This window comes from Vicia villosa, unplaced genomic scaffold (genome assembly GCF_029867415.1).
Source record: "Vicia villosa cultivar HV-30 ecotype Madison, WI unplaced genomic scaffold, Vvil1.0 ctg.001973F_1_1, whole genome shotgun sequence".
In the NCBI taxonomy this organism is placed as follows: domain Eukaryota; kingdom Viridiplantae; phylum Streptophyta; class Magnoliopsida; order Fabales; family Fabaceae; genus Vicia; species Vicia villosa.
Genome location: NW_026705798.1, coordinates 387,895 through 414,029, shown reverse-complemented (window position 1 = coordinate 414,029; position 26,135 = coordinate 387,895).

Sequence of the window (26,135 nt, the reverse complement as noted above, 5' to 3'; positions counted from 1 at the left end):
ATAAGGGTGCCACAATTCATAATAAATAAACATCATTCGGCCATGTCATGCATTCACTGAGGTAATCATCATAAATCAAAACGTTTCATGTTAACACAACGGAAATTAAATCAAACGGACTAAGTTTAACATCTTTAAAACTTATCCTTCAAAACATCAAAACATAACTAGAGTTGTCAGACATAAACTCTAAACATCACGTCCCCAGTGTTACAACTATCAGAGCATGACACCTGACGCTACTAAATAACTGACTCATGAGCTAGTCCTCACCGAGTCGAACAGCCGCTATCATCAATCTGAAAATGACAACATGTAAGGGTGAGTCTCATCATAATTAACAAATGTTATAAGGTTATAAAGCAATAACACATCACAGTTGCATCATTCACCCAATTGTTTCATAAACAGACACTCAACAAGTCAAACTACAACCATCACATCATTAACATTTACAACACTGGAAATACCTCCAATCATGTTATAAATTATGCATATGTATGAACTGACACTATGCATGTGGTACCAACATCATCAAATGGGAATAACCCATGACCGATCCAACATCATCAAGATACGGCCCTGCCAACACAAATTCCACACAATGGGAATCATGCCCTTCACTGATCCAACACACCCTTATGGATACAGTATCATCAATGAACATGAATGAATGCAACATATACAACATACTTATACCATCATCATCATCAACAACATCATCATCATCATTCAAGTATGTTCATATATATTAACATCATTCAATCACAATTCCATCGTCATCATATAGAAAATATACACGTACTTGCACCAATCCTCATCATCAATAAGAAATAGCATACATGTATTTTCATCATTCTAAAACCAACCAATCATCATCATATAGATTATTCTATAAGGTTCGTTTAGCTCGAAATGGCACATCAAACAGACCAATAGTTAAAAAGTTATGCATCTTTGAACTTTTAAAATATCACAAACATCAACAGCACGCGGCGCCATCTTGGTTCGCGGCACGAACTAAGCGTCCCAAAAATCCTTGGCTCTCTGCCAAGCTATTCGCGGCACAATCATATGCACGCGGCGCGAAGCGAGAAAAAGTTACGCCTTCGCGGCGCAACCACGGGTACGCGGCGCGACCTGTGCGTATCACAACTTCCTGGCATTCTGCCCACCTGTTCGCGGCGCACCCTATGTACGCGGCGCGAATCGGTAATTTCAGAAACCCCAACCTGCAGAAAACAGCGTTCTACACATTCCAAACTCACCCAATTCATACCAGTGCGAACCTAGGGAAATGGAATGCACAACCAACACGAAATACACCTCATAATACACCAATTACGCATCAATTGAGACTATAACAACACAGACATCATGGATTCAAACATAGGGATCAAACATCATGCAATTTGACTCAATCCCTAAATCTATCATATGACTCAATTGATCCGAATTCTACATCTATTCAGTATTATCAACCCCTAACCCGATAATAGATGATAATCAGATAAGTCCCCCCTTACCTTAGCCAAATTCTTGATCTTTGGTCTCTCCCTCTTCAGTTCCCCTTCACGTTCTTCGTTCCCAAAACTTCTGTTCTTTCACGTTCTTTCTTTCTTCTCCTCTTTTGCTCTTTTCACGTTCCTTCTCTAATTTTCCCTTTTCCTTCTTTTATGAAAAAATAATATAATTTAGTAAAAAGGCCTTGTGACTAACACCCCTCCTTTTACTAACACTACCTCGACCCAACTCTATCATTTTCCATAATTTTTAGAGAAATGTCAAATAGTTCCAATAAATTAATTTAAATCCCAATTAATTTAAATTAAGAAAAATTACGGATGTTACAACTCTCCCCCACTAAAAGAGTTTTCGTCCTCGAAAACATACCTCAAGCAAAGAGTTCTGAATAGGAATCTTTCATCTGGCTTTCTAACTCCCAGGTGACGTTTCCATCAGCTGGTCCTCCCTAAGCTACTCTGACTAAAGCTATTTCCTTGCCCCGCAATTGCTTCAGTCTCCTATCTTCAATCCTCACAGGTAACGTTTCAACCGTTAAGTTGTCTTTAACCTGCACATCATCCACTTGGATCACGTGGGACGGATCCGAAATGTATTTCCTCAATTGAGACACATGAAATACATCATGCAAGTTGGCAAGCATCGGCGGTAAAGCAATGCGATATGCCATTTCTCCCACTCTTTCAGAAATTTGGAATGGTCCAATAAAACGCGGAGTCAACTTCTTTGACTTCAAAGCTCAACCAATACCCGTCATAGGAGTAACCTTCATAAACACATGATCTCCCTCTTGAAACTCAAGTGTCTTCCTCCTTTTATCATAATAACTCTTCTGACGACTCTGAGAAGCTTTCATCTTCTCTTGAATCATCTTAATCTTCTCCGTAGTCTGTTGTACAATTTCTGGTCCAATCACAGTACTCTCACCAGCTTCGTACCAACACAATGGAGTCCTACATCTCCTACCATACAATGCCTCAAACGGAGCCATACCTATACTCGCATGAAAACTGTTGTTGTAGGTAAATTCAATCAAAGGCAGATAACTATCCCAAGCACCTCCTTTTTCTAACACACAAGCACGTAACAAATCTTCTAACGCTGAATTGTCCTTTCAGTTTGTCCATCCGTCTGTGGATGATAAGCAGAACTCAATCTCAGCTTAGTACCCAAAGCCTTCTGCAAACCTTCCCAGAACTTAGACGTAAATCTCGGATCTCTGTCTGACACGATACTCGAAGGAATACCATGTAGACTGACTATCTATATAATTGAGCCAGCTTTTCCATCGGATAATCCATTCTTACCGGTATAAAATGTGGAGACTTCGTCAACCTGTCCACCACAACCCAGATAGCTTCACAATTCTTAACAATTCTCGGCAGACCCGAAACAAAATCCATCGATATGCTATCCCATTTCCACTCAGGAATAAACATCGGTTGCATAAATCCAGATGGCTTCTGATGTTCAACCTTTGACTTCTGACACGTCAAACAAGAATACACAAACTCAGCAATTTCTTTCTTCATTCCAGGCCACCAAAACAGCTTTCTCAAATCATGATACATCTTGGTAGCACCAGGATGAATACTTAATCCACTACGGTGTCCTTCTTCTAAAATACTTCTTCGAAGTTCAGCAACATTAGGAACACAAACTCTGTCACCAAACCTCAGTAACCTATTCTCGTCAACTCTGAATTCACCGCCCTTGTCTTGGTTAATCAAAGTTAACTTGTCGACTAATTCGACATCAGCCTTCTGACCTTCTCTGATCTCTTCAAGAATACCACTGGTCAGCTTCAGCATACCCAACTTAACACTAGTAGGAGTACCTTCACATACCAAACTCAAGTCTCTGAATTGTTCGATCAAATCCAATTCCTTCACCATTAGCATAGCCATATGCAAAGTCTTCCTACTTAAAGCATCAACAACGACGTTTTCTTTACCCGGATGTTAATTCAAACTAAAATCATAATCTTTGAGGAATTCCAACCACCTTCTCTGCCTCATGTTCAGCTCTTTCTGGTCAAAGAGATACTTCAGACTCTTATGATCACTAAACACCTCAAATCTCGACCCATACTAATAATGTCGCCACAACTTCAAAACAAAAACTACCACTGCCAACTCTAAATCATGAGTCAGATAATTCCTTTCATGCACTTTGAGTTGTCTTGGTGCATAAGCGACCACCTGTTGATTCTGCATCAGTACACCACCTAAACCCATCAACGAAGCATCACAATAAACCACAAATGATTCTGTTGGATTTGACAAAATCAAAATAGGAGCACTAGTCAACCTCTTCTTCAGCTCTTGGAATCCTTCCTCACATTTTACATCCCAAACAAAAGCCTGACCCTTTCTGGTTAATTTAGTTAACGGCAATGCTAACTTTGAAAATCCTTCAATGAACTTCCTGTAATAACCTGCCAGACCAAGAAAACTACGGATTTCGGAAACTGACTTCGGAGCTTCCCACTGAGATACAGCCTCTATCTTGGTAGGATCGACAGCAATACCATTCTTGGAAATCACATGTCCAAGAAAACTGACCTCTTCTAACCAAAATTCACACTTTGACAGTTTGGCAAAAAGTTGCTTCTCTTTTAACAACTCCAACACAGTTCTGAGATGTTCCGCATGTTCTTCATCACTCTTAGAATATATTAGGATATCATCTATAAACACCACTACGAATTTATCGAGATAAGGATGAAATATCATATTCATATACTCCTTAAATACACCAGGTGCATTAGTAACCCCAAACGGCATTACCGAATACTCATAATGCCCATACCTTGTTCTGAAAGCAGTCTTCTGAATATCATCGTCTTTCACACGAATTATGTGATACCCAGACCTCAGATCAATCTTACTAAACACACGCGCCCCAACCAGCTGATCCATCAAATCATCAATACTCGGCAATGGATACCGATTCTTGATAGTAACCTTGTTCAATTGTCTGTAATCCACACACAACCTCATTGAACCTTTTTTCTTCTTCACTAACAACACAGGTGCATCCCACGGAGAAACACTAGGACGGATGAATTTCTTCTCAAGCAATTCTTCCAACTGCTTCTTCAGTTCAGTCAACTTAGACGGTGACAAACGATACGGTGCCATCGACACTGGACTAGTTCCCGGAATCAATTCAATAGAAAACTCTACTTCTCTTTCTGGTGGTAATTCATTCACTTCTTCCGGAAAAACTTCTGGAAAATCACATACCACGGGTAGTTCGCTACTTGATCGCGACTTTACGTGTCTATTAGTCGGGATAACTGCAAGTGCACAGTCGTGTCATGTAGTTTTAAAAGATATCGAATCCACAGGGACTATAAATCGACCTACCGTTATCTAAAGTTACTATGTAAAGCTAAGGCTAATGATATTTGGTTTTTTTATAAATGGGGAAACTAAAATCTTAAATCTATGTAAAAATATAATAACAAACGGATATCAGTATGTATTTCATCTAACTTAGGTGATCCAAAGTTCCATTGGCCAGATTCTAATTAAATCAAAGATCTTTACTAACTATGTTATTTAAAAGTCCCCCTCTCAAACTCTCGCTCTATTGATTCAGACTACGATCCTAACTCTTAATGTACGCTTTCGTCATCCCACCAGATTTAGAAACGCTTTTTGAAAACAACATAGTTAATAAAATGCTTGTTTAATGAAGTCGTTATCTACTTAAATCTCCTAATCTCAAACTCTCGCTCTGTTGACTCGGAACATGCTAATATCCCTAACGTACGCTTTCGCCATCCCGCGCGGGTTTAAAAACACTTTTTGAAAATAAATAAGTTCTAATTAGTTCTAATACGCTTTCGCCATCCTTAAAACTAATGTCCTATGTCTACTATCCAGTTAAAGATCTCAAACTTTCGCTCTATTGATTTTAACCTTTGACCGTCTTAAGACCTCAAACTTTCGCTCTATTGATTTTAAGACTTACTAATTAAATTAGACATACAAACCAAAAACAAGTGATATTTAATAAAACATAATTAAGCCAATTTATTTCGGATCCCTACGGTTAAATTACTTTACGTACCGACATCTAAATAAATTAGCCAGACATACTTAAAGGAACAAACATGAAATTATAATTACTAAACATGAAATTATAATTATTAAACATGAAATTATAATTACTAACCATGAACATGTGCGTAACTAGATTTGTAATGATAAAACAATATTATAAGAACAAGAAACTAAAATAATTGAAAATAAATAAACCTGGAAGTAAAGCAGACGAAATAAACATGAATTAAATTGCGAACAAAACAAATCTTGAAACTTGAATGAAGCTTTGAAATAATGTCGGCAAGATTGTGATCCAAGAGTACATAAATCGTAGGCCTAAAACTAATGGTGTGGTAGTTCCTCAATGTGAGAAACTACCACTTTTACAAAGTGATAATTTATGCCTAAAACTATGAGCAGCGCTTCCGCGCCTAAAACTTGGATGCCTTCAAATGAATGCTCGGACTCTTTATATAGTGAATGGAAGTGGAAGTTACTTTCAGCATCATGTGAGAAGTAGTGGAGATCATGGCGTGGGATGTTGAGAAAATATAGGAAGACTTGGTTGGTGGAGTATAGAACGGAGACGTGGGCCTTCAAATTTAAATTATCTTTGAACGAGTCTTGAGACGTGGGTCTCAAAGTGGCTAGATTGTTGGAGACGGACTTCTCCTTCATGTGACGTGTCCTATGAACGTGGGTGAACTTGGGAGACGGACGTCTCCTTTGATGACGTGGCCCTTGGACTTTGGAGACGGGCGTCTCCATGCAATTGGGCCTTTAGACGGGCGTCTCAGCTTCTTCATAGCTGGGCTGGACTTCCAAACTTGGTCCATCCTATTTGCACCCCTCACATACTTCAGCACCCCTTTTTCATCTTTTAAGCATAAATAGTAGTGGATTTAGCTCCATTTCTTCTCCTTTTCACAAATAGTCCTCAAAACGAACATAAAACCTAAAACAATGAAAATACCAGCATAATACCAACATAAAGCAACTTAATTTAAATAAAATAGAGAAATAATCTATGTAAATCAAGTCAAATAAACGATACATTTTCGCGTTATCAAATACCCCCACACTTAAACCATTGCTTGTCCTCAAGCAATCAACCACACGGTAAAAGAAAATGATTTAGCAACGTCTTTGAAACAAAGGCACGACACGACTCCTAGTCATACGTGGTTACTAGGCTAAGGTTAGATCGATCGGTACTAAATGCCAACACCAAGGATACCGTAATGACACAATGTCAAAAACTCCCTCCTTATACAAACCAATTCAAATTATGCCATTATAACTCTACCTATATCTCTCGTTTTTCCTTTCACTCTTTTCATTCAAGCGCAATCACATTATGCCCGTTATCCGTACACGCACATTGTAGGGGAAATCGGTTAGCAACTATGATCCTTTTTATTTAGCACGGGGTTCTGGTTTTTTAAATGGTAAAGCCCCATCTTTCCCAACTGCGGTTGCGGGGGATCAGACCGTAGTCCACCCTACCAAGCCCAGTACCAGTGACCTCTAGGCCAACCAACAGCGGGTGCTAATTATTAAATCCTTATTGGCTTAACAACCATTGGGCTAAATGACCGGGTGAGGGTCACCTAACTTAGAAGGTTATTCTTCAATTAAATCATTTTAAAAAAAAAACAGATCATTCACTTATATTCATCGACTCCCTACGTAGTTTGTGCTTAAGATGGTGCCGACTGCTAATATAAACTACTTAAGAGCTACTTTGAAAACTTGAGCCTAAGGTATCGAAATAATGGGCATCCAAATTGATATCACATAATGAGGGGGTTTAGGGTGTCAGGACAGTATCGATGTTGTTGAAACATCTCCAAGTCTTTCTAACAATGCCTAAAGTGTGACACCCTCTATACTTTCAGAGTGTGTATGCCATGCGTCAAAATTCAAATTTTTGTTAGAGGTTAAAATTTTTAAAATTTCGGGGAAATTCGATAACAGAAAATCATATATAAAGACTTGACAACATAACTAGAAAACAATAAAGCAACAAATGAAAGCGGTAAAGCTTCTCCCCCACACTTAAACCAAACATTGTCCTCAATGTTTCGATCCAAGGTGGAGAAGAAAAGACAGAACCTATATGGATGCTACCGGTGAGCTATCACGACCAAATCTACTCCGCGTCCGGAGGAAATATCTTCTCCTATCATGCTCATCAATGGTGTCACCACCAGCAACAACACTCGTAGGAATGTGCGTGGAGACTCATTCATCTTTAAGATGATCGTCTATAGATTTTTCGCCTAGATATGGACGAGACGTGACAAGCGATCCATACCTTTATTATCTGCAAATTCAAACAATAAAAGGAAAACATTAAACTGAAAACTCGTGGGTTGCCTCCCACGCAGCGCTTTGTTTAACGTCGCTAGCTCGACGGCTTAAGAGTGCAAGCACTCAAGGTGGTTCTCTCGAGAATGACTCCTCGGTTGAAATTTTAGCAAACCTCGTTTTCCATGGCCACTTATCAAGCCATCTCACATATCCCTCACCTTTTCTTTTCTTTCTTCTATGGGGTGGTTCATTCTTTTGAAATCGTGGTGGCGGTTCTGGATCGATCCTAAGTATCAGCTTTTCAAGTTCGGGCTTAGTGATATTATCCACCACCTCAAAGATTAACCTTACCCTCTTATCACTAACGATATCCTTAGTTTCATGGTTTTCTAAATTTCTCTTTTTATGCAAGACTTCAAATAAGGGTGCATTAGTGTGGATATTTTCCAATATCTTCACATACATTATGGATTTGGAGTCTACCTTAGCTTCCACAAAACTTTGCGGGAAAGAAATCGGTGGGGTATAGGGAAGAGGAATAATAATAGGTGCTTCCTGTCATACCCCAAATTTGTCCTACCCCTTAATTTTTATCTGGCTTTAGCTTCGCATTTCATCTGCATACCTCCACTAGGTCATTTAACGCATCACACATCATTAATCAATAAATCGGGCATTGGAATCAAGGATCGTGAAGAATTAGGGTTCCTATACTACTTTGAGGCTCTCACATTCATTCAAAGGATACAAGGGTACTATATCTCAATATGTACTAAGTTCAAAGGATTAAGGTCTATATCCCCGTGTGTATCAAGAGATTAGAGCTACTTACGCATGGTGTCTGAGATTGTTGTTTCATTTGAGTTCACTGGATTTCGTGTTAAGGAGTTCTTCTATGTTCGATTATTATCTTCTTCAAGGACTCTTTCGAAGCATTGTTGTTATGGTGGATTGAATTACAAATGCAACAGCATAGAAGATTGAGTTGCTCAACACAATTTCTAATTCTCATCATATACTCGTTACTTCAATAGCAAGTTAATTTGGATCGTGAGAATTAAAGTCAAAGGTTCAAGAGTTGTCATTAAAATTTGAATGTGAAGACTTGTTAGGTGAACCAAGCTTTCTTAAGATGCAAGGTGATTGGGATTCATTGTTCCTAAGTATTGATGTGCAAGTTCTTGAGATTTAAATAACAAGGTATCGGTCAAAGGCTAGTAAAAAAGAGGAGAGATGCTTTGCAAATTGAAAATGGATCATCGAGTTCACAAGGATTACAAGAGCACCAATACCTTTTCAAGTTTCATTCAACATCATCATTCATTACAAACTTACATACAAAATCAATATCCATTACAAAAATATTCAAAGGTCCCCTTTCATTTTAAGTGTCCAATTCGGCCCGAGCTATAACACAAAAATTCCAAACTCTACAAAAAAAAGGAACAAACAGTGCTGAACATGAAGCCATACACTACACATTACCATTACAACTTCAATCATTCCCATTACATCAAATTCCTAAATTCTAAAATTTCTAAACCTATGTTCTTCTTCAATCCTAAAACTTCATGTTGATCTTCTTCCAAACTTTGCCAAAGCATTGCTCACAAATTGCTTCCATGAACTTACAGCCAGCCTTGGGAAAGCGTTACAAGCACCTGCATTTTGAAACCAAAAAGAATCCGCATCGGTTCAAGACGGTAAGCCTGTTCAGAATTCAATATTAACAGCCCTGCATCATCATAAATAAACCAGCCCTAGCTTCATGTCAATCCATACATAGGGCACAAGTCAAAGTCATATAATACAAGAAAAAGAGCCTGCGAGAATTTCACGGCAGTTCATCCAATATGGTTACAGTTTACGACACGCACAAAGGGACTGAGTGAAGCTTAAGACCAGGCAGCCATACATAATGCAAGCTCACTCACTAGTATGTAGAAGATGCAATATGCAGAATGCGAATTGAGAAGATCAGTTGAGTGTATATGTCATTCGCGGCAACAGACCTGCTCATACGGGTTCATTCGCAGATGTAGTTCAATGCTCCAAGTGTAACATCTGGCCCAGCCTCACCGAGTATCAACCGTGGCCCTGCAACACACAAAAAAAAACATATACAGAACCTTCATCACCTCAAGTTCAACTTCAGAATTCCACACATAAATCAATACCAAGTGTTTATATCAGTCCCACAAAAACCATAAGCTTCAGCTGCAAAGAGCCATAAACCAACATAACTTCGAACCTGCAGTGGCAGCCACAAGATCAGTTTATTGAGGTCCATAAAATCAAAGGCATCCAACCTGCAAAAAAACAAAGTTCACAATCCAGCCATTCATTCATCACATGTTTACAATTCATACAAGTCAAACTCTAAAAAACCATTTCACATTCAAACACACAAAAGCCTTACCAAGTTCATAACAAGTTTTATTACTAACCAATTCCAAACCAACTGACCAACAGAATTCATTCACAGTTAACTGTCACTTCCAGCATTCTAACCAACTTTATAACTAACCTCTCTAACCTCTAACAATCGATAACTAACAAGTAACAGAAAACAGAAAGCCAACAAACTTTCTCAAACTCATAACCGACTAAATCCTCACCCTCCAATTCATAACAGATTTTCTCAATCCAAGGGCTCTCATCTACTCACCTCTAACTGAATTCTCAAACCTCCATCTCTATATAACTGATCCATCACCTTCAATCACAGCTTTTTCACGCTCATTCACCACCATCTTCTGATCCTTTCACCACTTTCTCCATTCTCCACCTTTAATCATTCATCTTCACCACCACTCTTCTTCCACCTTCAATCATCCATCTTCAACACCATAACACACACGTCCATTTCTCCATCATCTTCATCTTCATTCATCACACATCACATCAACCTTCAACAATCTTCAAACATATTCACCACTGTTCAATCTCATCATCATCATCACCAGAAACTAAACAGAAAATAAGAAGAGGAAAAGGGAGTAACAAACTCATAACAGAAAGGGGAAAGAAACTTCAGAATCACAAACCTGTGGCAAAAATCGTAACAAGCTCTTCAATCTTCACCGAACAACATCACCTTCAATTCATCTCATCATCTTCTTCAAAGCCAAGGCAACAACGAATCTTTATAATCTTCATCAATCTCCATCTGCAATACGCAACCTCGCAATGCGCCTTCAACTTGCAATTCATCCATTCAATCCAAAGCTTTAACAATCTGCGAGATGCTCCACAATCACCATCGAACCTCACACATCAACGCTTCGTTCATCCTCATCGCTGTACACTGCAACAATAACGTAGCATCGTCCGCATCAAGAATTGCTACAACGAAAGTGAATCAGAAGAAGGCCGCAGAATTGAAGCGCTGCTTCGTCCTTGGTTTCACGGCAACATAGGCCAAGTCTTCGTCAAAGAAGGCTGATTCCTCCAGCCGCGGCGGCGAGTGTTTGAGTCGAGAGAGATTGAGAGTTTCGTCGGAGAAAAGAGACGAGATGTGAGACTGAGGGGAAATCTCTCGCGGCTGTGTCGATGAGTTCGACCGGAAAAGATGAAGTGCGCTGCGCGCCGATCGTCTGAGCCAAAGGAAGAAGAAGAAGCTTCGTTGGAAAGCTGATACGTCGCACAGATAATAACCCTAATCCCCTTTCCTATTTTTTGTTATTTTTACTTTTTAATTTAATTCCTTTCTTTTTAATTTTGTATAACCAAAGTCTGATAACAATCCATAAAATCTGAATAAAAATTGGATGTAGTGAATCAAAGCAATCTGCATTTGGGCCTGGTATGAAACCCCCTATTCGCACAACACTTAGGCCCGTTACACTTCCACTTTTTGGTCAATAATCTGAATAACAAAACTAACAGCTTTGGGCCTCAATCCCTGGGCCTGCGCCATCTTACTCCCTTTACACGATCAATTTTAACATTCACCCCCGTAATTTACCTTTTCTTTTAGATAGATCTTGGGTTTTTACTTAGTGCTTCATATATTTTAGGTAATAAAAATGACATAGAAAAACAATAAAAATACTAGTTTAGGCTTATTAGGATTTAGTTTTTTAGTACAATTTAGGCTTGAATTAGAACCCCCTTAACACTCAAAAAACTCATAAAAATGGTAGTGTTTTTTAGATTAATTTTAGTACTAATTTTTGAATTGCTTCTTTTATTTCTTTCATACCACTTCCATGTTATTTGCGTATAATTGTTGTGCGATTTTGTTGCTTATTTTTTGGCCATAACTTTGGCCTATGTTAATATCATTTGTATTCTCCTTTTAGAATCGATTTCATTAGCATGTTAACTTTAGGTAAATCTCTTTGTACATAAAACAACAACATTAGATTAGAAAATAGGTTTAGTTCCCTTTCTAATTTCCTTTTTCTTTTTTTTCAACCTTAAAAAACTTAATAAATACTGATAAGGATCATACCGTTTTTTCTTTTCGTAGTAGGAAAGAAATGATTGGGGCGTAGGCCCCGATGTATGTTCTTTCCTACTTAGCGGAAGAGAAATGATTGAGGCGTAGGCCTCGGTGTATTTCTTAACCGCTATTTAGAGAAACGATTATGGCGTAGGCCTCGATGTGCATTCTCTAAATACTCAAAAAATCTGTATTTTCTTAACCGCTAGTTAGAGAATCGATTGTGGCGTAGGCCTCGATGTGCGTTCTCTAATATTCAAAAAAAACTCTTTTTGGTATGATCTAAGTCACAAACAAACTCCCTTAAAAAACACCAACCAAAAACACTTAAAACACCTAATAAATGATCAGATTTAAAGCAAAGTAAGGAAGTGGTGCAAAGCCTTGTAGTGGGTTTTGTCATCATGGAATTACCCTAAAAAAACACAAACCAATCTCTCTTTTTCTTCTTTCTAAGGGCAATGTTATTTCCGCTCGAACGCATCGTAGGCGATCCCTTATGCAAGAGCGTGAACGTTAACTCCGCCCAACTAAAAAACACAAAAACAAACAGAAAAACGTGAGTCGAGCTACGGTAACTCTGATTCCTGAAAAGGATACGTAGGCAGCGGGGTAGGGCCCGTGCGAGTACAATTCTTTATTTTCCCTACATTCTGCATTCATTCACATATAGACATAGACATAGTACACACCCTTTAGATAGAAACGAACATAGGTGGATACCATCGAGTACGATGGGCGCGAGGGGTGCTAATACCTTCCCCTTGCGTAACCGACTCCCGTACCTAGGTTCTCTGGTCGTAAGACCTTGTTCCTCCCCTTTTTAGGTTTCCTAATATTCCTTTCCCTTATGGGATAAATATATTAGTGGCGACTCTGTTCATTTTTCACGAGCGTGCGACACTTCCCTCTCTACCTCTTCTAAAACCTCCCTTTTAGATGGTGTTGGTGGATTTTTCTTAATCTCCATTCTTTTCTCACTAGAACTCTTCTCAACCACATCACCACTTTCCTCAATCTCATAATCACTCTCCTCAATCTCATAATCACTCTCCTCAGGAATTTCAATTTTTTTTTCACTAATGGTTGTGTCAATATACTCCTCAAGTAAGTCTCCTAGTGGTTTTTGTTCAAGTTGGGAGACTTGAGTCTCTAATGCCATGTTGTGAGTCGCGAGGGACTCGACCATAGTGGTCAGTTGCCTAAGGGTTTCATTATTTTGAAGACTTTGTTTGATAAACTCTTGGTTTTGGACGGTTTGTGTCTCTACAAAGTGCTCCATCATGGCTTCTAATCTAGAGTGAGTCAGCGTCTCGTCGGGATCCTCCATTGATGTTTTGAAGTTAAAATTATGGGATTCATGAGGTTCTTCAAAGGGAGATAGCGTTGCATTTTGCGTTTCCTCAAAGTCCTTCGTCATCATAGATTCTAGCCTAGAGAGAGTTTGTGCTTCGACGAATTCCTCCATTAAGATTTCGAGGTTGGATTTATGATAATCTTGCGACTCCTCGAAATGTTGGGCGTGGTGATCGTAGAGGAAATTTGGTTGATGATAAGTTGGCGTTGCATTGAAATCCTCTATTAATGCTTCAAGGTTAGAGTTATAGGATTCTTGTGGTTCCTCGAAGTAGGTTAGCGTCGCATTTTGTGTTTCCACAAAGTTCCTTGTCATCATAGATGTTTCATTAAAATTTTCCATTATTATTTCGAGGTCGGTTTTATGGGGTTCTGGCGACTCCTCAAAATATTGATTGTGGTGATCGTAGAGGATATTCGGTTGAGGATAGGTTTGGTTGGGATTATAAAATTCTTGTGGTTCCTCAAAATGTTGGGATTGGTGATTGTAGAGGGAATCCGGTTGAGGATAAGCTAGTGTCGAATTGTAATCCCCAATTAATGTTTCGAGGTTTGGATTGTAGGTTTCTTGTGGTTCCTCGAAATGTTGAGAGTGGGAGTTGCAGAGGTAATTTGGGTGAGAATGAATTGGTGGCGCAGCATTGAAATTCTCCAATAGTATTTCGAGATCGGATTTATAGGATCCAGGTGATTCCTCGAAATACTGGGAGTGGGGGTTATAGAAAAAGTTTGGGTGATACATAGTAGTAAATGAAAAGAAAGAAAAAAAATGCCTTAGTCTCTACGGTGTAACAGCGAGTTACGATATCGACTTAAATAGTCCCCGGCAACGGCGCCAAAAACTTGATCGCGACTTTACGTGTCTATTAGTCAGGATAGCTGCAAGTGCACAGTCGTGTCATGTAGTTTTAAAAGATATCGAATCCACAGGGACTATAAATCGACCTACCGTTATCTAAAGTTACTATGTAAAGCTAAGGCTAATGATATTTGGTTTTTTTATAAATGGGGAAACTAAAATCTTAAATCTATGTAAAAATATAATAACAAACGGATATCAGTATGTATTTCATCTAACTTAGGTGATCCAAAGTTCCATTGGCCAGATTCTAATTAAATCAAAGATCTTTACTAACTATGTTATTTAAAAGTCCCCCTCTCAAACTCTCGCTCTATTGATTCAGACTACGATCCTAACTCTTAATGTACGCTTTCGCCATCCCACCAGATTTAGAAACGCTTTTTGAAAACAACATAGTTAATAAAATGCTTGTTTTATGAAGTCGTTATCTACTTAAATCTCTTAATCTCAAACTCTCGCTCTGTTGACTCGGAACATGCTAATATCCCTAACGTACGCTTTCTCCATCCCGCGCGGGTTTAAAAACACTTTTTGAAAATAAATAAGTTCTAATTAGTTCTAATACGCTTTCGTCATCCTTAAAACTAATGTCCTATGTCTACTATCCAATTAAAGATCTCAAACTTCCGCTCTATTGATTTTAACCTTTGACCGTCTTAAGACCTCAAAGTTTCGCTCTATTGATTTTAAGACTTACTAATTAAATTAGACATACAAACCAAAAACAAGTGATATTTAATAAAACATAATTAAGCCAATTTATTTCGGATCCCTACGGTTAAATTACTTTACGTACCGACATCTAAATAAATTAGCCAGACATACTTAAAGGAACAAACATGAAATTATAATTACTAAACATGAAATTATAATTAATAAACATGAAATTATAATTACTAACCATGAACATGTGCGTAACTAGATTTGTAATGATAAAACAATATTATAAGAACAAGAAACTAAAATAATTGCAAATAAATAAACCTGGAAGTAAAGCAGACGAAATAAACTTGAATTAAATTGCGAACAAAACAAATCTTGAAACTTGAATGAAGCTTTGAAGTAATGTCGGCAAGATTGTGATCCAAGAGTACATAAATTGTAGGCCTAAAACTAATGGTGTGGTAGTTCCTCAATGTGAGAAACTACCACTTTTACAAAGTGATAATTTATGCCTAAAACTATGAGCAGCGCTTCCGCGCCTAAAACTTGGATGTCTTCAAATGAATGCTCAGACTCTTTATATAGTGAATGGAAGTGGAAGTTACTTTCAGCATCATGTGAGAAGTAGTGGAGATCATGGCGTGGGATGTTGAGAAAATATAGGAAGACTTGGTTGGTGGAGTATAGAACGGAGACGTGGGCCTTCAAATTTAAATTATCTTTGAACGAGTCTTGAGACGTGGGTCTCAAAGTGGCTAGATTGTTGGAGACGGACGTCTCCTTCATGTGACGTGTCCTATGAACGTGGGTGAACTTGGGAGACGGACGTCTCCTTTGATGACGTGGCCCTTGGACTTTGGAGACGAGCGTCTCCATGCAATTGGGCCCTTAGACGGGCGTCTCAGCTTCTTCATAGCTGGGCTGGACTTCCAAACTTGGTCCATCCTATTTGCACCCCTCACATACTTCAGCACCCCTTTTTCATCTTTTAAGCATAAATAGCAGTGGATTTAGCTCCATTTCTTCTCCTTTTCACAAATAGTCCTCAAAACGAACATAAAACCTAAAACAATGAAAATACCAGCATAATACCAACATAAAGCAACTTAATTTAAATAAAATAGAGAAATAATCTATGTAAATCAAGTCAAATAAACGATACATTTTTGCGTTATCACTACTCACTACTCTTTCCTTCGAATTCGCCAATGCAAACAACATAAACACCGCTGCACCATTCTTGATAGCTTCATCCACCTGTCTAGCTGTCATCTCTAGATCATCAGAATTAACTCCTTCAGGAAAGATTACTGTCTTCGAAAAACAGTTGATGTGAACACAGTAAAATTTTAACCAGTTCATCCCCAGGATTACATCGAGTTGTTTTAACGGAAGGCACACTAAGTCCATCCCGAATTCTCTACCAAAAATGTCAATCGGACAATTCAAGCATGCAGACGAAGTAGTTACTGAACCCGACGCTGGAGTTTCAATAACCATACTTCCATTTATTTCAGATATTTCCAAATTCAACCTCTTAGCACAATCCAAAGAAATAAAAGAATGAGTTGCTCTAGTATCAATAATCGCAACTAAAGGTGTGCCATGAATAAAACACATACCTTTAATTAGTCTATCCTCCGGAGTGGTCTCTGATCCAGACAAAGCAAAAACCTTTCCTCCAGCTTGGTTCTTCTTCGTTTTAGGACACTGTGGGCTAATGTGACCCTCTTCACCACAATTGTAACAAGTCACAATCTTCTTCTTACAATCAGCGGCAAAATGACCCACTTCTTCACACTTGAAGCACTGCTTCTGGTTCAGCTTGCACTCATTCCTATGGTGCCCGACCTCACCATAGTTATAGCACCTGACAAAAGCATTGGAGTCTCCCCCGCTAGGCTTCTTCCAACCACCAGTCTTTGGATTACCTCTACCATATGGCTTACCCTTATCCATAGGCTTCTTCCCTTTTCTGTCAACTAACTCGCGAGAGTGAGATGACTTCAGCTTGAGATTATCTTCCTTGAACAATGGAGGATTGTTCCTCTGAAAACTGTTCAGCTGCCTGTCAGCACCAATCGCAGCTCCATTGGCATTTCCTCCCAACACACCAGCAATCATGCCCAGAGCCTCAGGGATAGCATCGTCGTTTATTCCTCCTCTTCCAACCATTGTTCTGCTTAAATCACAACCAATTTAATCAGAACAGAAGTATCGACAGTTAACTCCTACTAGTCGCATACACAGGAAAACAAAACAAACACTAAGACTCTGGTCATAACGACTGAATATGCTCTGATACCACTATTGTAACACCCCTTACTAACCCCGCAGCAATTTAAACAAGTATTCAGAGTACATGAAAATAAGGGTGCCACAATTCATAATAAATAAACATCATTCGGCCATGTCATGCATTCACTGAGGTAATCATCATAAATCAAAACGTTTCATGTTAACACAACGGAAATTAAATCAAACGGACTAAGTTTAACATCTTTAAAACTTATCCTTCAAAACATCAAAACATAACTAGAGTTGTCAGACATAAACTCTAAACATCACGTCCCCAGTGTTACAACTATCAGAGCATGACACCTGACGCTACTAAATAACTGACTCATGAGCTAATCCTCACTGAGTCGAACAGCCGCTATCCTCAATCTGAAAATGACAACATGTAAGGGTGAGTCTCATCATAATTAACAAATGTTATAAGGTTATAAAGCAATAACACATCACAGTTGCATCATTCACCCAATTGTTTCATAAACAGACATTCAAAACAAGTAAAACAACAACCATCACATCATCAACAATTACAACATTGGAAATACCTCCAATCATGTTATAAATTATGCATATGTATGAACTGACACTATGCATGTGGTACCAACATCATCAAATGGGAATAACCCATGAACGATCCAACATCATCAAGATACGGCCCTGCCAGCACAGATTCCACACAATGGGAATCATGCCCTTCACTGATCCAACACACCCTTATGGATACAGTATCATCAATGAACATGAATTAATGCAACATATACAACATACTTATACCATCATCATCATCATAAACATCATCATCATCATTCAAGTATGTTCATATATATTAACATCATTCAATCACGATTCCATCATCATCATATGGAAAATATACACGTACTTGCACCAATCATCATCATCAATAAGAAATAGCATACATGTATTTTCATCATTCTAAAACCAACCAATCATCATCATATAGATTATTCTATAAGGTTCGTTTAGCTCGAAACAGAACATCAAACGGACAAACAGTTAAAAAGTTATGCATCTTTGAACTTTTAAAATATCACAAACATCAACAGCATGCGGCGCCATCTTGGTTCGCGGCGCGAAGTGAGTGTCCCAAAAATCCTTGGCTCTCTGCCAAGCTATTCGCGGCGCAATCATATGCACGCGGCGCGAAGCGAGAAAAAGTTACGCCTTCGCGGCGCCAACACGGGTACGCGGCGTGACCTGTGCGTATCACAACTTCCTGGCATTCTGCCCACCTGTTCGCGGCGCACCCTATGTACGCGGCGCGAACCGGTAATTTCAGAAACCCCAACCTACAGGAAACAGCGTTCTACACATTCCAAACTCACCCAATTCATACCAGTGCGAACCTAGGGAAGTGGAATGCACAACCAACACGAAATACACCTCATAATACACCAATTACGCATCAATTGAGACTATAACAACACATACATCATGGATTCAAACATAGGGATCAAACATCATACAATTTGACTCAATCCCTAAATCTATCTATGATTATGTCGTCAGGATTCTTTTCCAAACCGGAGTACGGATCTTGCGCGTACACGGGTATCTCAATCAGACGAGAGTACTCCTCTAACGTAGGCATGAGCTGATAATCTGGAAAGGTGAAGCAGTGATACGTTGGATCGTAAAACTGTACCAAGGTGGGAAGGATTCCATCCACCATGTTGGTATTGAGCAAAGGCAGAAGTTTTCCATACTTCTCCTTGAAAGCCTGGGGGTTGACCACCAGTTTTCCGAGCTTTCCCAGTTCCTCGACCTGGGGAATCTTGAAGGTGTATTTCCTAGCTCTCTTTCTCCCATAATCCATAGTATAGATCCTTAAGTCCTTTCTCCGTTTCTCTCTTTCTATGAAGTTCAAAACGTTCGTTATTTAGTTTCCTTGAAAAACGACTCGAAAAAGACCTTTTTTTTTAGTTGTTTATTAATGAATGATGCATGAATGCATGAATGCACACACAAGAGTTTTAAACAAACATGGCGTTGAAGGGTATAGTGGTCATGAAGTCAAAACGCAGTCTCCCGCCCCCAATGGTAAACTAAGGTTAAGGATTTTTGTACCTGTAGAACGGGTTCTAGGGGTCTCAAAGTTTTTGCTCAACCTTAAAGATACGTTGATTGGTATCTATAAGAGAGTTTTCTCTGAGTGTAATATCTGCGTGACAATTACTTCCGTAATCACCGCTCTACGTCCTAAAAAGGCTTTAAGTGGGGTTAATGTGTTTCTAGGTCCTCCTGGTACAAATCAGTCTCGGAATGCAGTGGCGCAGTTAATCACAACCAGCCAGGCAAATCCCAAGAGTAGACTTGGAAACCAAGATTAGAGGGCCTTCACCGGGAAGACATCCTCCATCCTATCTTATGTTGCACTCAAATCCGGGTATAGGATTTCTCACCACAAGGGGGAATCAAGCCCTTTCCCGATACAGAATAAACAAAATAAACAAATATATATGCAACAATCACATGAAATGACACAGAGGTTAGGCAGGACCTCTCTTGTTTGAGGGGGAATTTGGCATCCCTAATTCCTCATTGGGGCTGGACCAGCAACAGGTCAACCATTGGTTTGGATGAAAAACCAAGGTTTTGAACACTTATATCCCCAGCAGAGTCGCCATTTTTCTGTGGTGTCGTTTTCTTTTACCTCCCCGTTTCACTTGGGAGGACGGCACGCTAAACCCTTCACGCGAAATTTGGAAGGAGAATGCGCCCGTGGTGGGATGAATTTTATTTCAGTTCTTCCTACGATATCACACGAACTTTCTTATTTGTCCTACGAGTAGGAAAGGGAAAAAAAGATCTCAACTAAACCCTAGGAGTTTGCTAAGTGTGGGGATTTACACCTAGACTAGAAATTCTGGAGTCCGGGAAGTCGGTTATACATAGGGAAGTGTTTAAACACCCTACATATCTGTAGTACTCTACAGGAACCTTCTCTGTGTCATTGTGATTGTGTTTGCTGCTAATGATTGGGAAAGTTTCTCCTTTGTGTTAGGAGAGAGAATTGAATTGATTTGAAGAGACAGACAGATAGACAGACTGACTATTTTTTGGTATTTTATTAGCTCGCTGAGATTCCTTGTGAACCTCATGCCTACATATCCCTAGTGGAAGTCAGAGCTTAATGTAGTTCGGGGAACTAACTAGGGAAATTAATGTTTTTGGTGCCTTGCTTAAAGCTCAAGGTTGAAGCTTGGAATTAAATCTCTGTTTATAGTAAAGAGACATGAAATTATCCCTACAGAGAGGTATTAGTACTATTCTACCACAAACATTTTGAAAGAGTGACAGAATAACTGGATTCATTTCATTCAAGAGGGGGACCTTACTTGTGTGTGTGCAAGTATGCCAGTCAGATGCCTCTTAAATGAAAGAAAGATGCTCGTCCAAATTAGGGAAAGTGTACAAGTCTGGGGATGTGCCAGAGCATGTCTTTCAGAGTCCTAAATGGGAGACTTTGATTGAAATTGAAATTGAAATGTTTGTTTGTTTGAATGTGGTAGAGTAGTAAAAATATCTCTCTATAGAGATAAGCTATGTCTATCTACTGTATAAAAGATTTGACTTTAGCTGGCTTGTATGAGGCCCAAGCTTGAGGCTTTTTGATTGATTAATTGATATTATTGACTCTGGGAGATGACTCCATTGGGGATTAATTACAGGGTATTTTTGTGTTCTGTACAAAGCCCAGAATTGAGGCTGACTCTACTTAGGGAGACTCTATTTGTGTGCCTTGTACAAAGCCCAAGGTTGTGGCTAACTGTGGAGGATAATTGAATGAATGACTCTATTTTATGTGCCTTGTACAAAGCCCAAGGTTGTGGCTGACTCTAGCTAGGGGGAAAACATTATTTTCTTCCTTGTACAAAGCCCAAGGTTGTGGCGGACTCTTAAATGAATTAAGTATGGATGACTATATGGGGAAAGATCCTAAGTGTTAGGAATCTTTGACACATGAAAGATATGGTTTATCTGCCTTGTACAAAGCCCAAGGTTGTGGCTACTGAGTGATGAAGGACTCACTGGGGAGACTCTATTATCTGCCTTGTACAATGCCCAAGGTTGAGGCTGACTCTTGACAGGGGAGTTTTATTGTTTGGGTGCCTTGTATGAAGCCCAAGGTTGTGGCTAACTGTTTTTGTTGGTTTTGACTCTACTGAAGAGGTTTTATTTATTAAAAGACTGTTTTTCTTTGGTAGCCAACCTTTTCCAGGGATTTTGACTCAGCTGGAGAAATTGTCTGTTAAAAGACTGACTTTATCATGTTTTTTTTGGAGGCTGACCCTTTCCAGGGATTTTGACTCTTTTGGGGAAATTATCTCCTAAGAGAAATGACATTTTTATTAATTGACTTTGGAGGCTAACCCTTTCCAGGGATTTTGTATTAAAAATGAAAGAATGTGTGGAAGCTAACCCTTTCCAGGGATTTTATTTTAGACAGATGTTGGAGGCTAACCCTTTCCAGGGGATTTTATCAAAATGAAGGAAGAAAGATTATCTAGTGGAGACTTCTTGTTTAAAGCCCAAGATGAAGGCTGACTCAATGCTGAGGATGACCAAACATGGATCCTAGACTCTGCTAAGGAAGATTGATGAAGATGAGGGTGACAGAGACTGTCCATGTCTCTCATTCCAAAAATGTACTCAATGTGAAATTGAGACAAACTTAGCTTGTTTAAAGTCTGGTTTTAAATTGGAAGAAACTCACCAGGGTAGGCTAAAAGGTGACTAAAGACCTGTTCCTATGTTTATAAGAAACCTGATGGGTCCTTGTATACAAGCTCAAGAGGAAGCTGGAAATGCTTTTAAGAAGCCTGTGGGTCCTTGTACAAAGCCCAAGAGGAGGCTAATCGTGGGTCCTTGTTATAGCACAAGAGAAAGCTTATGTAGTTTTGAACTTATTTTGGCTCTAAGCAAATGGGTAAGAGGTTTCACCGGGAATAATTCCTCTTTGGGTGGATGTGTCCTATTATTTGGATTCTAAGGTTTTTGCCAAGATGTTTCACCGGGAATAATTCATCTTGGGGGTTTGAACTACAGATCTCTAATTAGGAAAGAGCCTTCACCGGGAAGACATTCTCAATCCTAGGTCATATTCCTATAATATATATATATATATAGTTTAACTGTCCTAGGGTTTATACTCAAACGTAGTTCTAAACTAATATATGCACAGTTATATTTGACAGTAATTTAAATAAAGACTGTAAATTGAAAGCTTGTAAAGCCTAACCTGGATGGAGTGGAGGCCATTGAAGAAGTATGTACAGAGCCTCAACAGTAATTTTTGTTGTTTTGTTGATAACAGTTGAATATATATATGATAAACAGTTAATGGTTTTTGAAAACAGAAGAAGTGAAGATGGACAAAGGTCACATAGGTATCTGAAGAGTTTCACCGGGAATAATGCCCTTCAAATACCAGAAGAATGTTTTGAAAACAGAAAGAAGATTTTGAAAATACAGTTTTGAAAACAAGCTAAGAAGAGAAGGTTTTTGGGACTTACACTCTATTAGAGGCCCAGTACTTTACAGTACTGGCTATAACAGAAATTTGAAAATGATTTGGAATGATATGAGGTTTTGTTGTTTGAAAACCTCAATCATTTGATTTAATCAGAGATTGAAAACAGTTTTGAATATTGACAAAAGTCAACTTAATTAAGGCAAAGATGAAATCTATACCCAATTAAGACCTAAATAATTAGGGTTTCATCATAAAATTATTCACAAAGTAATTAGGTTAAAACAAAATGAAAGTATATATTTTAAAGTATTTAAGAAAACTTTTTAAAAAAAACATACTATTTTAAACCTAATTAAAATACATGAAATAAATAATATTTTTATGATTTTTTTGATTATTCACAAAGTAAGTATATTAAATAGCAAGTGTGTAAAAAATGAAGTAAAAATGATTTGATTTGATAAGTTTATTAATTGTGTGAAGTTTGTAAAAAAAAAAGAATGAAAATGGATGCTAAAAAATTGGTTTGGCCCTAGAGAGGTTCGAACCCACGCCCTTCATGATCACATTTCAAAACTTAACCAACTGAGCTGCGCGCGCAGCTTGTTAACTATATACACTCAATATATTATATTTTCAGATAAGCCAGGAAATTCAAATTTTACGCGCGCCATGTTCATCTTCTTCCTCGAGCTTCAGATTTTCAAATTCCTAACTCTCTGGTTTCTCAACTAAATGGCATGATGTAAACATCAATCTCACTCGTTTTTGGACAAGGAACATGATTATGGGCTCAGAATTCATTTATTCTAAGTGTAACTAACGAATTTCATTATGAACACGAAGAACACATAAACCCTAATTTTAAAATTAAATGATGCACAAGATGAATAAATGAATGATGATAGAGGGTTTTCAATCCTCTGATGATGCTGAACAAGATAGAATCGAGCTTTAACACAAAGAGTACTTAAATTAAAGAGGTGGAGTTCAGAAACTTACCTCTGAAACTGAAGGTCGTGAGGATGATTGAGAGCACCTGGGCTTGAATGAATGATCTCAATAGCTTCCCTGAGACTCAATGATGCTAACTGGATGCTTATTGTAGCCTGAATCCTTCTGAATTGTTCTATGGACCTCCCTCGATTTCAGCTTCAAGTGAACATGGAGGTTGTTGAATTTGGAGTTACAGATGAGCTGCAGCCATCTGGTTAGCTTCACTATGACCTGAGGAGTGTGCCTGGATGATTGGCTTGGCTCAGAACCTTCTGAATCACTCCATGGACCTCCAACTGCAAATGCTCCAAAGTGAGAGCAACAATGGTGTTCCTCCACTTACAGAAGTGATCCAGGTGCTTGGATCACCTCAAATGACCTCCCTTGAGATGTTAGAATGCTCACTTCCCAAAGATAAGCTCTGGTTTGAAGAAATCGATTCTTCTTGCCAAAGAACTTTGAAAAACAATGAACAAGAGAAGAGAAAGAGAAAGCAAGTAATATGGTTGCTTTGGTGTCTTTTTGAATGAGGAATGCATCTGTATTTATAGGCAAATGGATCAGTATAGCTGCAGAGGAGTGAGCTTCCTTAGTGAAGTTGATTTGCTTTCTTAGCCATGAAGGAAATTTGCAAATATCTCTTATGCAATGATGAGAATTTTGATTCCATTTGATCAATCCCCTAGCCCTCGATTTTGCTTGATCTTAGGGGACAATTCTGAGCCAGAAATGAGCTCTAATTGGTTGGGAGAAGATTCCTTTGATGAATCACCAATTTGTCATAAATTCAAAAATGCAATCATTACATAATCACATGCCTTTGTTTTTGGAATCTTCTCTAATCCTTATGCAATGATGAAAATGGATGTATGGCATGGTTTCAGATGTGTTATGGGTCGTGTAGCATCCATAAGAGAGGTTATTTGCACAAAATTTGCAAAGTCCAATTTGCACATGACCTATAATTTTACTTCATGAGGCCAACTTTGAACAAGCATAACTCTTAGCTCAAATTGAATTTGGAGAAGGTTGAACACAATTTGGAAAGCCCTAAACATCTACTTCAATTCATTAGTTTATGTCTTCTTCAGAATCATTTGGGAAATTTGTGAAAAATGAGCCCAAAGTTGGATGAAAACTAGGTTAAAACACTTAGAAAAATTTCTAAGTGTTTATGACCTAAACTTCAAAATTTCCAAAACTTCATAAATGGTTGATCTTTTGAAAAAAGTTCCTTTGTAAGATGTTGTTTTATTTTGCAAGATCTACAACTTTCATGTTGGAAGTTTTTTGAGTTGTGTAGGTGAAATTTTGAGATCTCACCATGCCTTCAAAAACCCTAATTCCCGACTTTTCGCTCCTTGATGAATTTCTTTGAATTTCTTTGGCCAAATGACTTTGACATCCATATATTGATGATATTGATCTTTGAAAGTCATTTTTTGACCAAAAACCTTAAAAGTCAATGATGATCCTTCACAGTTGACTTTTTCCTGACAAAGTGAATTTTTGGGCTTTTGTGTAGAAACAAGATCTTTTCCTCAAATGAATGATGTAAATGGGTTATATTGAGGTAGTAGAGATTCTTGAATCATGTCTTGAGTTTTGGATCCATGCCCTGATTAAAAGTCAACTATCTTGGTGAATTAGGTCAAAACCCTAATTTGTCGACCATGTGAAAATAATGACTGTAGACTTTGAATTGAAGTGTGATGTCCAGTAGATCTTGTAATATGAGTTATTTGAAGATGATTGATGTCTTTGAATGGTTCCCTGGGGCTTTTTAGGGTTTCCCAAATGTGATCCCTGATTTCAGTCCTTGATAGGCTCAAAACCCTAGTCTGGTGACCTGAGTAAACCTGTACTCATATGACTGGATGTCTAATCAATCATAGATGAGAAAAGTGAAGTTTTTGAGCCCCATGATTGTATTAGAGACCAGTCTTTGTATTGATTGATCCTTTGCCTGAGCTTTCTTGTCTTTGAGCATCCTCGATTAGGTATCAGATGGAGAAATGACTGCTCTGGGTACTTGTCTTGACCTGATAAAAAAATCCTGAAGATATGTCATCTCAGGGGGGTCAAAAATTAGGGTATGACAGCATGATTTGTCATATGCGTTGTGTGATT